Source organism: Moschus berezovskii, chromosome 6 (assembly GCF_049115385.1).
Source record: "Moschus berezovskii isolate FMDL1 chromosome 6, NW_MosBer_1.0, whole genome shotgun sequence".
Taxonomy (NCBI): Eukaryota; Metazoa; Chordata; class Mammalia; order Artiodactyla; family Moschidae; genus Moschus; species Moschus berezovskii.
In genome coordinates, this window is record NC_142465.1 from 48,115,090 (window position 1) to 48,131,265 (window position 16,176).

Below are 16,176 nucleotides of genomic sequence, written 5' to 3' on the forward strand. Positions count from 1 at the left end.
CACAATCTCATTCAGTTGGCATTAAATAAGTAAAAATAACCTAAATTTGGGTCGGTTAAGAGATAAAAAGTGCTTCTTCCACTTGAATACTCTTCTTCTTTCCCTCCTTGCCCATCTAGGTTATTTGCTATAGAAGTGGGTGTTACTACCATTCCCATTTTACAGATAAGGAATTGCCTTGAGAGTGTTGAGTAAATTGTGTGATGTCACAGGCCAGTAAATATGGAAGAGCAGTGTCCACACCCAAGGCTGTGCAAAGTTCAGATCTCTTTCATAGGCTCACAAACTGACCATCTGCTACCTCTTTCTTATAATTAAACTGTTCATCAAAGTCTGACCCCTTCCAGGCTTATCTGTACTTCAGTAAGGACTTTTTTTTAGAATATACACTCCATCAGGGTAAAGACTTGGTTTATTCTGTTCATAACTACTTAGCAGGTAGTAGATGCTCTGTAGTTACTGAAACCCTCTCAGAAGAGCTCCACACTTGGGGTTAATGCTCTGTAGTCACATCTTGAAATCCTTAATAATATAACCTTTGAATTTTTGGTTTATGGATGATGACGTCTGATGGGACAATGAAACTTGGGCGGGGCACTTGGAGTCTCAGCTCAGCTCATATGGCATGGCAGCCCTGAAAGACTGTGTGAAAAGTGTTCAGAGGCCAGGCCAGAAAGGGCCAGGCTTCACATGCCTGAGTGTGAGTAGGTATGTGAAAGCAGTCACATGTGAACCAGTGGGAGTCATCAGAAACAGGTCAAAACTAGAAAATGGCATGCTGATTCCTAGAAGCAATCAAACTGACTCTTAAAAACTCTACCAGCTGAATAATAACTATCTACAGTAAACTTGTCAGTTGAAACCACAGTTCTCATGTGGGAGACATCACCTAGATGTCCCTCAAGTGGTCCGTTCGAGCTCTGATTGTCAAGAAATTTGGGGGTATAGAGTATTTTCTTAATTCTATCCACATTCTACTGGTCTGGACTCAGTCACAAGGTGGTACTTAACTGCAGAGGAATTTGGCAATTCACATGAACTTTTCCTTAAAGCAAGGTCCTTTCTGAAATTCAGATGGGCATGAAATTTAAATACAGGCAACGATCAGTGAATGCTCTGTTTTTGAGTCTATCATCTATGTTTGAAATTTGTTCTACCCTAGGTTTAAATCCTGCTATGCAACTTTATGAGCTGTATGACTTTAGGCAACTTATTTAACCTTCCCTCAGCTAATTTCCATCTACCCATATGCCTAGAAAAAAAAAAGTGGGGGTCTTGCTGCTGCATTGGGATAGTCTTTGCTATTACAGTAAAGATTGTGTAATGTTTTCTTTGTATACATGATGACTGGCACCTAGGAAGTATTCTGTAAATATTTTTCAAATGAAGAAAATAAATGAAGTGGCCTTTATTGCATTCCTGTAGCAAAACAAAAGTTCTGATTGGAATATATTTAAATTGAGAGGGCATGTTAAAAATAAAATAAGCTACAAGGATATATTGTACAAGTGGAGAACATAACATGTTTTTTAACTATAAGCAGAGTATAACCTTTAAAAATTGTGAACCCTATATTGTACACTTGTAACATATAATACTGTGCATCAACTATACTGCAATAAGAAAAAATAAAATGAGAGGTGGTGTTGTTTACAGAAAATGAGAATTCAGGGAGTTGACTGGAACTGTTGATTTGTGTTTGTTCTCTGACCCAGTGACTAAGTGGAAGATGTGTGTACAAAGTCAATCTTCTCTACCTCATTTACTTTTCCTCTTTTAGTGAATTGCTTTTCTCCGTATTAGATTCCTTTCTGTTTATGTTTGTCTATTCTCCAAAGAATATGCCAAAGGTTTTCCAAATTTTGATCCTGCCCTTTTTGTGGTGTCATCAGTTGTCTTAAAAACACTTCTACTCTGCAAGAAATTAATGGCTCAGCAGAGCATAATAAACTTCAGCTTGGATTTAGGACAAAACAAATGTCAAACAGATATAGACTTCAGTGACACATCTTTCATAAAATAAGCAGTCCCCTAAACAGGAAGAATACAAAGCAGTACCCTTTATCCTAGTGGCAGATATTTACCTTCATCTATACAGACTCGAGTGTGCCAGAATTATTCCCTTTGCATTTTCTCATTTCCTTTAAATCATTTTTATTTTTTCCTCTAAGTGTTCATTCTACTGTCTGGTGTGAAGTTTCATTTTAGACTTTATTGAAACCTGAAACTGCTTCTGAGATTAGTCCAGAAAGCAGGAGAATTCTTAGGACTCAGAACTGGGAGAAGGTCCTCTAATATCTAGTTTATCCCAGTTTCCTCCTGAGTTCCCTATTGCTCAAACCAGGGTCCAGATGCTGTTGGCTTCACTGTCATGCCTGTGCATAGGGCATCTTTGCCTGTGCACAATGCCTCAGTGGTCCAGCCTTCCAAAGACCCTGTGTGGTCAACCCATATGGAGCTTTGTCTATGCAGAGGCATTTACGGAGTTGTGGTTGGGAGTTTCTGATGGTAAGGAATACAATCAATAACTATTAGTAAGGTTTGGTGTCACTGCCTTGATTAGTTCTAAGGTACCATCAGTTTTATCCAGATTGTTTTTTCAATCTCAACATGATAACTGTACAGGCAGACATCAGCTAAATTAATCTTGCCAAGGAGTTCTTCAGACAAATTCCATAGCTCCTAAGAATCTAAGTTCACACCATGGTAAGAAGTCTTAGTATAAACAATACAGTGTTAAAGCAGGGAAAACCAATGCCCATTGGGATGGGGTAAGCACAAGCCCAGCATGAGCAAGGAACCTAAAGAACCTTTAACCTGGAACCTCCCTGATGCACCAGTAGTTAAGAATCCACTTGCAATGCAGGGGTCAGGTACTGCAGCTAAGACCCGATGCAACCAAATGAATAAAGAAATAAATAAGAACCTTTTACCCAACACCTGAACTTGGATTCCATGAATTCAATACTCCCACTTGCTTTTCTGCTTCATTTCACTCATTTGTCATGAGAATTACAATCATCTAGTTATATGACATTCAGTTCAGTTCAGTTCAGTTCAGTCGCTCAGTCGTGTCCGACTCTCCGCGACCCCATGAATCACAGCACGCCAGGCCTCCCTGTCCATCACCAACTCCCGGAGTACACTCAAACTCATGTCCACAGAGTCGGTGATGCCATCCAGCCATCTCATTCTCCGTCGTCCCCTTCTCCTCCCGCCCCCAACCTTTCCCAGCATCAGAGTCTTTTCCAGTGAGTCAACTCGTCTCATGAGGTGGCCAAAGTATTGGAGTTTCAGCTTTAGCATCAGTCCCTCCAATGAACATCCAGGATTGATCTCCTTTAGAATGGACTGGTTGGATCTCCTTACAGTATAAGGGACTCTCAAGAGTCTTCTCCAACACCACAGTTCAAAAGCATCGATTCTTCGGCGAACAGCTTTCTTCACAGTCCAACTCTCACATCCATACATGACCACGGGAAAAACCATTGCCTTGACTAGACGGACCTTGGTCGGCAAAGTAATGTCTCTGCTTTTTAATATACTATCAAGGTTGGTCATAACTTTCCTTCCAAGGAGCAAGCGTCTTTTAATTTCATGGCTGCAATCAGCATCTGCAGTGATTTTGGAGCCCAAAAAAACAAAGTCTGACACTGTTTCCACTGTTTTTCCATCTATTTCCCATGAAGTGATGGGACCAGATGCCATGATCTTTGTTTTCTGAATGTTGAGCTTCAAGCCAACCTTTTCACTCTCCTCTTTCACTTTCATCAAGAGGTTTTTGAGTTCCTCTTCACTTTCTGCCATAAGGGTAGTGTCATCTGCATATCTGAGGTTATTGATACTTCTCCCAGCAATCTTGATTCCAGCTTGTGCTTCTTCCAGCCCAGCGTTCCTCATGATGTACTCTGCATATAAGTTAAATAAGCAAGGTGACAATATACAACCTTGACGCACTCCTTTTCCTATTTGGAACCAGTCTGTTGTTCCATGACCGGTTCTAACTGTTGCTTCCTGACCTGCATACAGGTTTCTCAAGAGGCAGGTCAGGTGGTCTGGGATTCCCATCTCTTTCAGAATGTTCCACAGTTTATTGTGATCCACACAGTCAAAGGCTTTGGCATAGTCAATGAAGCAGAAATAGATGTTTTTCTGAAACTCTCTTGCTTTCTCCATGATCCAGCGGATGTTGGCAATTTGATCTCTGGTGCCTCTGCCTTTTCTAAAACCTGCTTGAACATCTGGGAGTTCACGGTTTACATACTGCTGAAGCTTGGCTTGGAGAATTTTGAGCATGACTTTACTAGCGTGTGAGATGAGTGCAATTGTGCGGTAGTTTGAGCATTCTTTGGCATTGCCTTTCTTTGGGATTGGAATGAAGACTGACCTCTTCCAGTCCTGTGGCCACTGCTGAGTTAAACAAAAGAGTCCGAAATGCAGTACTTGGATGCAATCTTAAAAATGACAGGATGATTTCTGTTCGTTTCCAAGGCAAACCATTCAATATTACAGTAATCCAGGCCTATGCCCCAACCAGTAATGCTGAAGAAGCCGAAGTTAATCGGTTCTATGAAGACCTACAAGACCTTTTAGAACTAACACCCAAAAAAGATGTCCTTTTCATTATAGGGGACTGGAATGCAAAAGTAGGAAGTCAAGAAACACCTGGAGTAACTGGCAAATTTGGCCTTGGAGCACGGAATGAAGCAGGGCAAAGGCTAATAGAGTTTTGTCAAGAGAATGCACTGGTCATAGCAAACACCCTCTTCCAACAACACAAGAGAAGACTCTACACATGGACATCACCAGATGGTCAACACCGAAATCAGATTGATTATATTCTTTGCAACCAAAGATGGAGAAGCTGTATACAGTTAGCGAAAACAAGACCAGGAGCTGACTGTGGCTCAGATCATGAACTCCTTATTGCGAAGTTCAGACTTAAATTGAAGAAAGTAGGGAAAACCACTAGACCATTCAGATATGACCTCAGTCAAATCCCTTATGATTATGCAGTGGAAGTGAGAAATAGATTTAAGGGACTAGATCTGATTGATAGAGTGCCTGATGAACTCTGGACGGAGGTTCGTGACATTGTACAGGAGACAGGGACCAAGACCATCCCCATGGAAAAGAAATGCAAAAGAGCGAAATGGCTGTCTGAGGAGGCCTTACAAATAGCTGTGAAAAGAAGAGAGGCGAAAAGCAAAGGAGAAAAGGAAAGATATAAGCATCTGAATGCAGAGTTCCAAAGAATAGCAAGGAGAGATAAGAAAGCCTTCCTCAGTGATCAATGCAAAGAAATAGAGGAAAACAACAGAATAGGAAAAACAAGAGACCTCTTCAAGAAAATTAGAGATTCCAAGGGAACTTTTCATGCAAAGATGGGCTCGATAAAGGACAGAAATGGTATGGACCTAACAGAAGCAGAAGATATTAAGAAGAGGTGGCAGGAATACACAGAAGAACTGTACAAAAAAGATCTTCACGACCAAGATAATCACGATAATGTGATCACTGACCTAGAGCCAGACATCTTGGAATGTGAAGTCAAGTGGGCCTTAGAAAGCATCACTACGAACAAAGCTAGTGGTGGTGATGGAATTCCAGTTGAGCTATTTCAAGTCTTGAAAGATGATGCTGTGAAAGTGCTGCACTCAATATATGACATTACTGTTACCTAATCAAATTATAGTTGTCAGCTCTAAACACAAAAGTAGTAGGCACAGACTTCAGAATCTCAGACATTACTTTCTCTACCCACAAAATAAATGTGGCCAATTCAAAAAAAGTCAAAACTACTTTTCACAAGGGTGTTGGATTTCTACCATTACCAAATGTTGTTGTGTAAAAATCTCACTAAAATTAGATTTCACACCCTGGATCACTTGGTAGTAGTAATAAGAACAACAATACTATACATCTAGCAAAGCAACTATACACTCACCAATGTGGTAATCATCACAGCTCAGAGGAATACAAGGATAAAATAGGGCTTCCCTGGTGGAACAGTGGATGGGAATCTGCCTGCCAATGCAGGGGACATGGGTTCAATCCCTGGTCCAGGAAGATTCTACAAGCCACAGAGCAACTAAGCTCAGGGGCCACAACTACTGAGCCCGTGCTGTAGAGTCTACACCCTGCAACTCCTGAGCTCATGTGTTGAAACAGCTGAAGTCTGTGTGCCTAGAGCCTGTGCATTGCAGTGAAGAGTAGCTCCCACTTGCTGCAACTAGAGAAAGTCCTCACACAGCAACAAAACCCAGCTCAACCAAAACACTAATTAATTTTTCAAAAAAATTATAAAAGGAAAAGATAAAATAGCTTATTATTAGTCCCATTTTGTAGGAGGGAACCCTAAGAAATTGCGTAATTTGTCCAACATCATATATTTATTTGGTGATGGTAAAGAATCTGTCTCCCGCTTTTGGGACCAAAACCTGGCTTTCAGTCCTTATTGTTCTCTGTTTATATGCATTTTGACTGTACTAAATTATATTTTTTTATTTTCCCGTTAGCTTAAGGACAACATCTTAGTAGAACACCTGCATTTAATATTCTTTCCACAAACTCTTCAGAGTCTGTTCATTAGAATAAAGGTTTTTTGTCAACAGTTAGCCCTTCAGACTGCCTCTCAGGAAAGCAAAGGCAAGCCAGTGGAATTGCTTCTCTGTGGGATTTCCCAGGCAAGACTACTGGAATGGGCTACCATTTTCTTCTCCAGGAAGCTTCCCAACCCAGGGATCAAACCCAGGTCTCCCACACTGCAAGCAGATTCTTTACCACCTGAGCCACCAGGGAAACCCCTTTCTTTTTTAACTTTTTCAGCCCTTTGGTTTGCCTCTCAGGAAAGCAAAGACAAGTTGGTACAGATCTAGAACTGACATTTTTTAGTAGCTAAGGAATAGAAATTACTTTGTATTTCTGCGAACCAATCAATTGCAGTCAAGACAGACCATTGGAGCAAACTTCATCTATCTTTAAGCATCAGCCATCTTCAGAAAGCAGAAAGGAGAAAGAGTCAGTCACTGAGATGGTATGTTTATGCCATAACCTTGATCACACATCAACAAGATAGAGAAAGCTCAGGAAGTCCAGGATTCTAACCAGTTTTCAGGGCCTAACAAAGACCTGGAGTCTGAGCATAGTGGGAAGACCAAGGGAAAATGTATTTTGATGGAAAGGGCGGGTGGAGGGCAATGCAAGGGTTCATAGGTAGGTCTACAAACAGGACCTTTTCAAGGAAATAGGACAGCAAGATGGGGTGCATCATAAAAAACAATGGCTTAGGCCGAGATCTCTGTCTTTAGCCCCTTAGAGCCTATTAAGGAACATATGACACAGGAAGCAGGTGTTACAGCCAGGACTGCAACATAAACAATCTAGCTTCAGAGTTCCCTGGCACTTAATGGCCCATGGCATTATTGGCAAGGGCATTAAGAGAAGTGCTAATTGAGTACTACTCAGGAACAGAAGGAGGGAGAGGGGCAGGCTTAGGCCATTCTGCCTAGAAGGAATAAGGAAGGCTTCACAGACAGTGAGTTTGAACTGGGCTTGGATACTGAAGAAAATTTTGATCGATAGAGAATAGAATGTGAATAATGGAAACAACCCACCTAAAATAGTTTAGGCAAAACAAAAGTGTTTTGGCTTGCATGTCTGAAAAATCTAGAGAGAGTTTTGGCTTTGAGCTTAGCTTGATCAAGCTTTCTAAGAGCATTGTAGAGGAGGAAAAGAAAGCTTTTTCCTCTACTTCCTTAGGGTCTCCATCTGGAGCCAACAAATTAGACTGGTGCACACACGTGAACACACACACACACAAAGATTAAGAAGAGAAAAACAGAGTTTATTAATATGTGCAGTGTGCTTATAGTTGGTGAAATTCAGTGATAGATAACTCAAAGGGGTGACTAGAACTTGAGGCTTATATAGCATCTTAACAAAGAACAATGCATCTGTGGAGACATGACAAGAAAATGGAAAAGGTTTTAGGCTTCCAAGGGCAGCAAACTCTTGGAAGGTAAATATAGGAAAACTAATGGAGGAAGGTTTGTTTGTGCAGGTCCATCTTGATGCCAAATTTCCATCTTCTTCATGGCCATAAAACTTCCCCTAAGGACATTTATGGCAGTCTGTTTCTCAGCAGTATCTGCCTTTAGTCAGAGGTTTCTTTCTGCATGTGTTGACTCTCCTTTTCCTCCAACTCAAAATAACCCTGATGCCGAAATGGCATATCTGAGAACGGCAGATTTTGATTCCCCTACTGTATCTTCGGGACCTGGTTTCTCACTCTGTCTCAACTTTGCTTTTGGCCATCTTGACCCCCACCCTCAGGGGACCTTCTTCTAGTAGTGAGATGGCTGCAGCAGACAAATTGCTGGGCAGACTGTCTCCAGGACTGCATACTTAATCACTGCACCAGACTTTCTCTTACAAAAAGAAGCCTAAACTATCCTGAGGAGAGAAGGTTTGGTGTGGAAATAATAAATTAATTGCCTATATGTTTCTGTACCCCAATATTCAGTTCAGTTGCTCAGTCTTGTCCAACTCTTTGTCACCCCATGGACTGCCGCACGCCAGGCTTCCCTGTCAATCACCAACTCCCGAAGCTTGCTCAAACTCAGGTCCATTGAGTCAGTGATGCCATCCAACCATCTCATCCTCTGTTGTCCCCTTCTCCTCCTGCCTTCAATCTTTCCCAGCATCAGGGTCTTTTCTAGTGAGTCAGTTCTTCATATTAGGTGGCCAAGGTATTGGAGCTTCAGCTTCAGAATCAGTCTTTCCAATGAATATTCAGGACTGATCTCCTTTAGGATGGACTGGTTGGATCTCCTTGCAGTCCAAGGGACTCTCAAAGAGTCTTCTCCAACACCGCAGTTCAAAAGCATAAATTCTTTAGCACTCAGCTTTCATTATAGTCCAACTCTCACATCTATACATGACTACTGGAAAAACCATAACCTTGACTAGATGGACCTTTGTTGGAAAAGAAATGTCTCTGCTTTGTAATCTGCTCTCTAGGTTGCTCATAGCTTTTCTTCCAAGGAGCAAGTGTATTTTAATTTCATGGCTGCAGTCACCATCTGCAGTGATTTTGGAGCCCCCCCCCAAAATAAAGTCTCTCACTGTTTCCATTATTTCCCCATATATTTCCCATGAAGTGATGGGGCTGGATGCCATGATCTTAGTTTTCTGAATGATGAGCTTTAAGCCAACTTTTTCACTCTCCTCTTTCACTTTCATCAAGAGACTCTTTAGTTCCTCTCCACTTTCTGCCATAAGGGTGGTGTCATCAGCATATCTGAGGTTATTGATATTTCTCCCAGCAATCTTGATTCTAGCTTGTGCTTCATCCAGCCTGACATTTCACATGATGTACTCTGCATAGAAGTTAAATAAGCAGGGTGACAATATACAGACTTGACATACTCCTTTCCTGATTTGGAGCCTGTCTGTTGTTCCATGTCCAGTTCTAACTGTTGCTTCTTGACCTGCATACAGATTTCTCAGGAGGCAGGTAAAGTGGTCTGGTATTCCCATCTCTTTAAGAATTTTTCAGTTTGTTGTGATCCACACAGTCAAAGGCTTTGGCGTAGTCTTTAAAACAGAAGTAGATGTTTTTCTGGAGCTCTTTTGTTTTTATTTAGATTGTCTAAGCTAATATTGTGATTATTTTGAGTCCAATATTAGAATATCTGTATTCAATATTCTCTAGTCTCAAGCTACTTTTGCCTAGATAGGTGTGTGGTTGGGTGGGAACTGAACCTATTTGACTGGGCATCAGTTGACAAATGGTTTCCCTACCCAGAATGATTCCAAAATTCCATGCCCCCCAAGAGAAACAAATTCAGAGCTATCCAGTGGGAAACCAGAGTTCCTGTCAATGAAGTCTGGAGGTCACAAGTCAGACCAAGTGATTAAGAGATGTATACATTTGTAGGCAGAACAATAGAGTCAATTGCTTGAGAATTGAGTTTGATGAGTTGAAATTAGGCTTTGAGAATTTACAATTTTTTAGTTAAAACAAACAAACAGATTTACATTTGTTGAGTTCAAACAAACAAACCCTGTGCATGGTAGAATTCTGTAACTAGTTTTTATTTGCTCATTTTGCACACATGTGTGCATGCTAAGTCGCTTCACTTGTTTGTGCCTGACTCTTTGCAACCCTACAAACCATAGCCCACCAGGCTCCTCTGCCCACGGGATTCTCCAGGCAAGAATACTGAAGTGGGTTGCCATGCCCTCATCCAGGGGACCTTCCTGATGCAGGGATTAAACCTTCATTTCCTGTGTCTTCTGCATTGGCAGGCAGGCTGTTTACCACTAGCACCACCAGAGAAGCCCTTTGCACATGCTGATTGTCTAATAAATCCAGATTAGTCCACCCTAAAGACTTTTTAATGGGCCTAAGCTGGTTTTAGAAAAGGCAGAGGAACCAGAGATCAAATTGCCAACATCCGCTGGATTATGGAGAAAGCAAGAGAGTTCCAGAAAAACATCTATTTCTGCTTCATTGACTATGCCAAAGCCTTTGACTGTGTGGATCACAATAAACTGTGGAACATTCTGAAAGAGATGGGAATCCCAGACCACCTGACCTGCCTCTTGAGAAACCTGTATGCAGGTCAGGAAGCAACAGTTAGAGCTGGACATGGAACAACAGACTGGTTCTAAATCAGAAAAGGAGTACATCAAGGTTATATATTGTCACCCTGCTTATTTAACTTATATGCAGAGTACATCATGAGGAAAGCTGGGCTGGAAGAAGCACAGGCTGGAATCAAGATTGCCAGGAGAAATATCAATAACCTCAGATATGTAGGTGACACCACCCTTATGGCAGAAAGTGAAGAGGAACTAAAGAGCCTCTTGATGAAAGTGAAAGAGGAGAGTGAAAAGGTTGGCTTGAAGCTCAACATTCAGAAAACAAAGATCATGGCATCAGGTCCCATCACTTCATGGGGAATAGATGGGGAAACAGTGGAAACAGTGTCAGACTTTATTTTGGGGGGCTCCAAAATCACTGTAGATGCTGATTGCAGCCATGAAATTAAAAGACGCTTACTCCTTGGAAGGAAAGTTATGACCAACCTAGATAGCATATTAAAAAGCAGAGACATTGCTTTGCCAACAAAGGTCCGTCTAGTCAAGGCTATGGTTTTTCCAGTGGTCATGTATGGATGTGAGAGTTGGGCTGTGAAGAAAGCTTATCACCAAAGAATTGATGCTTTTGAACTGCAGTGTTGGAGAAGATTCTTGAGAGTCCCTTGTACTGCAAGGAGATCCAACCGGTCCATTCTAGAGGAGATCAGTCCTGGGTGTTCATTGGAAGGACTGATGCTAAAGCTGAAACTCCAATACTTTGGCCACCTCATGCGACGAGTTGACTCACTGGAAAAGACTGATGCTGGTAGGGATTGGGGGCAGGAGGAGACGGGGACGACAGAGAATGAGATGGCTGGATGGCATCACCGACTCGACGGACTTGAGTTTGAGTGAACTCCGGGAGTTGGTGCTGGACAGGGAGGCCTGGCGTGCTGTGATTCATGGGGTCGCAAAGAGTCAGACACGACTGAGCAACTGAACTGAACTGAACTGAATCATTTTTTACCCCATTCTGTAGTAGTTTTGTTTCATCTACAAAGAAGATCCCCTGTCTGTCAACATTTTCTCACAAAAAATGAAATTTTTTTTGTATTTCCACGAACAGGGTACCAGTTAAATGCACAACGACTCAGCCAAGTGCTGATGACACAGTTTCTGATCTCCAGTGGGCAAACCAAAGAGACAGGGATGACTATTCACTATGGAATCACAGTGGAGAGTAAGCGCAAAGGCTTACCTCAGAATTTCAGAACATGCTTCCCCTCTCACTGTACTGAAAATCTGTCATCAGGTCCTACATGGTGAATTCCTTTAAACAATGATGAGTTTCTCCCTCACCTAATACTTAGAACTGGAGTTTATTTATAATCCTCGCTGTGTCCACAGAGAACTTCAGGAAGGGCAAAGCCTGTTCTAGACTCACAGGAACTAGGTGTGATCCCGACTTCCACCACCTACCAGCTGTATAAACACGGCAAGTATCTCACCTCTTTAAATCTCGGATAGCTGGAATATGAAATGGAGACTGAAGTGGCACCAGATGTAGCGGTCATTGAAAGATAATAAGGTGACAAGACTGTGCCACCCCAAATTTGCCACTTTGGCATAAGGATTATATTGAGCTGAAGTCAGTTGAGGAAACACACAGAACAAAGAAAGCTCTCTAGCTTTGTCTGATTTGTGTGAAAGCAAGACATACATTTCCCTCATGACAGTGTCCTTCCTGCCCAACACTCTCATACCAGGTGGGGCAGAGTGGTTCTTAATCGCTAGAGACACCTTGGACTCTTAGCTCACAGATGGCACTGAGAAGAATCTGCCTTACAAACCTTACTAAGATGAACAACACTTATCTTCTCTTAGCTTTCTCAACTATTTACACCCCCACAATTCACTACTCCTGGAAGCTCAAATCCTATTTTTTGGTCATGTCTCCACATTTATCACTCTATATTAAGATGGTACATAAGCCTCCAGGTGTATGTGCCTCTTTGGAGCTTTCACTTCGTTTCTGGGAAAAGTCAAAGTGTTGGTCACTCAGTCATGTCCGACTCTTCGCAACCCCAAGGAACGTAGCGCACCAGGCTCCTCTGTCCATGGAATCCTCTAGGCAAGAATACTGGAGTGGGTTGCCATTCCCTTCTCCAGGGAATCTTCCAGACCCAGGGATTGAACCCAGGTCCACTGCACAGCAGGCAGATTCTTTACTATCTGAGATGTGAGACCTCCCCTACTCATTTCAAAGGTTCATAAAACTTTTTCTCCTGCAATCTGTCTTTTATCAGTTTCTTTTTCAGGGTCTCAGTCATCAAACCTAACAGGGTAGAGGAAAGTGTTTTTTTTCTCCCCAACCAATATCTCATATTCAAAAAGTTGTGTTTATATCCTGTAAGGGTATATGCTCAAAGTTGCTGGTTTCTTCATGCTCAATAAATACAAAACATTGGAAATTTTAAATACTATCCTTGATTCACTTCTGGCTAATGCTACTTTTTTCTAAAGTTGCCTCTAAAGTGGCTTCAGCAGACTTATGAAGCAAATTATCATTATCTTTTTTATAACATCTTTTTATATTTAACATTTATTAGCAGCTTACTATCTGCTGAGCCATCAGTGTAAGTGCAGCACTTACATTATCCCTATCTTACAGATGAGGAAACAAGGACTCAGAGATGTGAAGTAACTTCCTCTAGGTTGCATAGCCTGCATGACTATTTATTCTGACAAAACATGGTCCACTAGAGAAGGGAATGGCAAACCCTTTCAGTAGTCTTGCCTTGAGAACCCCATGAAAAGTATGAAAAGGTAAGAAGATAGGACACTGAAAGATGATCTCCCCAAGTCAGTAGGTGCCCAATATGCTACTGGAGAAATAGCTCCAGAAAGAATGAAGAGACAGAGCCAAAACAAACAAACAAAAAAGCCCAGTTGTGGATGTGACTGGTGATGGAAGTAAAGTCTGATGCTACAAAGAACAATATTGCATAGGAACCTGGAATGTTAGGTCCATCAATCAAGGTAATTTGGAAGTGGTCAAACATGAGATGGCAAGAGTGAACATTGACATTTTAGGAATCAATGAACTAAAATGGACTGAAATGGGTGAATTTAATTCAGAAGACCTTTAAATCTACTACTGTGGGCAAGAATCCCTTAGAAGAAATGGAGTAGCCCTCATAGTCAACCAGAGTCCAAAATGCAGTACTTGAGTGCAATCAAAAACAACCAGTTGATCTCTGTTTCTAAGGCAAAACATTCAATATCACAGTAAAACAAGTTTATGCCCCAACCACTAATGCCAAAGAAGTTGACGTTGAATGGTTCTATGATAACCTACAAGATTATCATACAAGATTAGAAACAACACCAGAAAAAGATGTCCTTTTCATCATAGGGGACCAGAGTGCAAAAGTAGGAAGTCAAGAGATACCTGGAGTAATAGGCAAGTTTGGCCTAAAGTACAAAATGAAGCAGGGCAAAATGTAACAGAGTTTTGCCAAGAGAACACACTGGTCATAGCAAACACCCTCTTCCAACAACACAAGAGATGACTCTACACATGTACATCACCAGATGGTCAATAGTGAAATCAGATTGATTATATTCTTTGCAGCCAAAGATGGAGAAGCTCTATACAGTCAGCAAAAACAAGACCGGGAACAGACTGTGGCTCAGATCATGAACCCTTTACTGCAAAATTCAGATTAAATTGAAGAAAGTAGAGAAGACCACTAGATCATTCAGGTATGACCTAAATACAATCCCTTACAATTATGCAGTGACAAATAGATTCAAGGGATTAGATTTGATAGAGTACCTGAAAAACCTTGGACAGAGGTTCATGACACTGTACAGGAGGCAGTGATCAAGACCATACCCAAGAAAAAGAAATGCAAAAAGATAAAACAGTTGTCTGAGGAGGCCTTACAAATAGCTAAGAAAAGAAGAGAAGCTAAAGGCAAAGGAGAAAAGAAAAGACAGACCCATCTGAATGCAGAGTTCCAAAGAACAGCAAGGAGAGATAAGAAAGCCTTCCTCAGTGATCAATGCAAAGAAATAGAGGAAAACAATAGAATGGGAAAGACTAGAGATCTCTTCAAGAAAATTAGAGATACCAAGAGAACACTTCATGCAAAGATGGGCTCAATAAAGGACAGAAATGGTAAGGACCCAACAGAAGCAGAAGATATTAAGAAGAGATGGCAAGAATACACAGAAGAACTATACAAAAAAAGATCTTAATGACCCAGATAACCATGATGGTGTGATCACTCACCTAGAGCCAGACATCCTGGAATGTGAAGTCAAGCGGACCTTAGGAAGCATCACTACAAACAAAGCTAGTGGAGGTGATGGAATTCCAGTTGAGCTATTTCAAATCCTAAAAGATGATGCTGTGAAAATGCTGCACTCAATATGCCAGCAAATTTGAAAAACTCAGCAGTGGCCACAGGACTGGAAAAGGTCAGTTTTCAATCCAATCTCAAAGAAAGGCAATGTCAAAGAATGCTCAGACTACTGCACAATTGTACTTATCTCACATGCCAGCAAAGTAATGCTCAAAATTCTCCAAGCCAAGCTTTAATGCTACATGAACTGTGAACTTCCAGATGTTCAAGCTGGTTTTAGGAAAAGCAGAGGAAGCAGAGATCAAATTGTCATCATCCGCTGGATCATAGAAAAAGCAAGAGAGTTCCAGAAAAACATCTACTTCCACTGTATTGACTATGCTAAAGCCTTTGACTGTGTGGATCACAACAAACTATGGAAAATTCTGAAAGAGATGGGAATACCAGACCACTTTACCTTCCTCCTGAGAAATCTGTATGCAGATCAGGAAGCAACAGTTAGAACCAGACATGGAACAATGGAATAGTTCCAAATTGAGAAAGGAGTACGTCAAGGCTGTATATTGTCACCCTGCTTATTAAACTTCTATGCAGAGTACATCATGAGAAATGCTGGGCTGGAAGAAGCACAAGCTGGAATCAAGATTGCTGGGAGAAGTATCAATAACCTCAGATATGCTGATGACACCACCCTCATGGCAGAAAGTGAAGAAAAACTAAAGAATCTCTTGATGAAGGTGAAATAGGAGAGTGAAAAAGCTAACTTAAAACTCAACATTCAAAAAGCAAAGATCATGGCATCCGGTCCCATCACTTCTAGGCAAATAGATAGGGAAACAATGGAAGCAGTGAACAGACTTTATTTTTTTGGGCTCCAAAATAATTGCAGATGGTACTGCAGCCAGGAAATTAAAAGACACTTGCCCCTTGGAAGAAAAGCTATGACCAACCTAGAGAGCATATTAAAAAGCAGAGACATTACTTTGCCAACAAAGATCTGTCTAGTGAAAGTTATGGTTTTTCCAGTAGTCATGTATGGATGTGAGAGTAGGACCATAAAGAAAGCTGAGCACCGAAGAATTGATGCTTTTGAACTGTGGTGTTGGAGAAGACTCTTGAGAGTCCCTTGGGCTGCAAGGAGATCTAACCAGTCTATCCTAAAGGAAAATCAGTCCTGAATATTCATTGAAAGGACTGATACTAAGGCTGAAGCTCCAAT